Source organism: Adiantum capillus-veneris, chromosome 15, assembly GCF_014529385.1.
Source record: "Adiantum capillus-veneris isolate H3 chromosome 15, ASM1452938v2, whole genome shotgun sequence".
In the NCBI taxonomy this organism is placed as follows: Eukaryota; Viridiplantae; Streptophyta; class Polypodiopsida; order Polypodiales; family Pteridaceae; genus Adiantum; species Adiantum capillus-veneris.
Window position 1 is genome coordinate 75,527,602 of NC_140945.1, and position 2,835 is coordinate 75,530,436.

Genomic DNA, 2,835 nt, shown 5'->3' on the forward strand with positions numbered 1-2,835 from the left:
GACATGAGTCATGCAAGTCCTAGCCATAAAAGAGGGAAACAGGTTGAAACAAGTACATGTAAAGAGAAGAAGAAGAGAAAGCCCAGGAAACATTACAATGCATCTGACTTTCCTTTGGGATAAGGGCAACCAAATTATAGTTTAAGGGCTGATTTGGTGGGTAGAAAGTCTGATGTTACCTTTGGACAACTCATGGAGATGTGTCCCAAGTTAAAGAGGCAATGGAAGCACGTAGTCAACCCCATGAAGAAGGAGCCTGCAAGGGGGTCAGTGAGAGTCTTGTCTTTGAATGAGCTACCTGATATATGTCCTACTATGGATGCATGGCATAAGAGGAAGTGCATTGGAGAGGCTTATATTGATGGAGGTGCACAGGTATGTGTTATTACTCAAGCTTGTGTATCAAAGTTGGGACTCAACATGGTGAAGAATTCAGGTTTTCGCATAAAGCTTGCCAACCAATCAAGGGTGAGGTGCTTGGGAGTTTTAAAGGACTTGGAGGTGGATGTATTTGATGTTAAAGTGCTGGTCAATTTCCATGTTATGCCCGCGGGTATTGGTGCTTTCCCTCTCATCCTTGGAAGACCATGGTTACACGCAACCAAAGCTATACAGGATTGGGGACATGGTACCATCACTCTCTACAATAGAAGGGGTGATAAGAAGAGGTTTGAAATGGCTAGCAAGCAATATTTGGATGCTGATTTTGATGAGAAAAGTGATGAAGAAGAGTCCTCAAGTGAAGAAGAAGACAATGGGGATGATGGCAGTGAAGTGGAAGATAGTAGCGATAGTGATCTAGATGTTTCCTCCTTGTTTCTTGAAGAAGAGCATGATGAGAAACAAAGATTTCTTGGCCTTATGGAGAATGAGGATATCTCTGGTCCTTATGAGCAAATTGAAGAGTTGATGCAACCCAAAAGTCAACCTAATGTCAAACAGGAGCTGATACAAGGTATGTTGTCTCCCGACTTGACTAGTCATGAGAAGGGTGAGTACCTACATATGATACAACAATTTCCCCATTTATTCATCACTTCTTATGAGGAAATTAGAGTATTTAAGGGAGAGGAAATCCACATTCCAATCAAGGAAGGCGCTCGACCCGTACGCCAAAAGCTAAGGAGAATGGGATAGGTACAACTTAATGCTTTAAAGGAAGAGGTAGACAAGCTTCTTGAAGCAGGTTTCATATGTCCTGTGAGCACTGCAGAATGGGTGAGTCCTGTTGTTGTCACACCCAAGAAGGATGAAAAGTGGAGGATATGTGTTGATTTTAAGCCTCTAAACGCAGCCATGAAGAGGGATCCATACCCTCTTCCTTTCATAGATGACATACTTGATTCTATTGCAGGGCATGAGAGGTATAGTGTATGTGACGGATTCTCTGGATATTTTCAGCTCACCTTGGCTTTGGAAGATCGAAAGAAGACCACATTTATCACACCATGGGGATGCTTTTGTTATTGTGTGCTTCCTTTTGGTCTTATGAATGGCTGTGCGTTGTATCAAAAGCGCGTCAACAAGGTGCTCTCTCCCTTTCTTGGCAAGTTTGTGAAGGATCTTATTGATGACTTTTGTGTTTATAGCTCTAGAAAGGATCATTGTGCAAAGCTTGGGATGGCATTGAAGCAATATGATGAAAGTGGAGGTCAACTCAACCCAAAGAAATGTCATCTTGCTCAACCAAGAGTGAAGTTTTTGGGGCATATGATCTCAGAGAATGGGATTGAAGCGGATCCTGACAAAGTGAAGGCTTTAGTGCTCCTCCCATCACCTAAAGATACAAAGCAACTTTCTACTTTTATTCAAAAGGTGAAGTATATGGCAAGGTTCATTCCTTTGTCCTCTCAACTTCTTTATCCTCTACAACAAGTAGCAAGGTTGGATCCTCTACACTGGACAAATGAATGTGAAGAGGTTTTTCAAGGTATCAAAGAGGTTCTTGGTTCTCTTCTTGCTATGCAAGCTCCTAATTGGGATAAGGAGTTTTATGTGAATCCATCAGTAGGCGAGGATGCTATTGGAGCTATGCTTCTTCAACAAGGTAACAATTCCCACTACATGAAGCCTATCTATTGTGCTAGCAGGGTGAAGCTAGAGGTGGAAAGAGGCTATACTGAGGTGGAGCTCATTATGGTGAGTGTGATTTATGCATGTAGAAGGTTTAGACACTACCTTCTCCCTAAACCATTCACATTCCTCACTAGCTACACTCTTCTACCTCAATTGGTGAATAGCCCTACTTTGTCAAAGAGGCTCATGAAGTGGATTGTGGAGCTACAGGAATTCCAATTCTCTTTTCTTGTTGAGGAGAGTACAAGGGCTACATTGGCTGATTTGCTTATCTATAAGGAAAGCCCTCTTCTTCTTAAGGAGGATGCAGTGAAGAAGCAACACATGGAAGCTCCTGACATAGACAATGCCTATTTATTGTTTTTTGATGGCTCTTACAGGAAAGCGCATGGTGAAGCTTCAGGAGGTGTGGTAATGTATGATCCTCAAGGTGCTTTGGTAACTAAAAGGAGTTTGAAGCTTACCGCACAAAGCAACAATGAAGCTGAGTATGCTACTTTGGAGAAAGGTCTCAACCTTTGTCTTGAGTTTGGTATCCGTCGTGTGAGGGTAAGAGGTGATGCTCTTTTGGTGGTTAAGCAAGTACTTGGGGTGTGGCAAAGTAAGAATCCAAGGCTGAAAAATATGTGTTTTCAAGTGAAGAATCTGCTTAAGCATTTTGAAGCTTGGAGTTTAAGGCATGTGGACAGGTCTCAAAATGAAGAAGCACATGGTGCAGTGCAAGCTTCAATTGGGCAATTGTATGTGATAAGGGCTGCT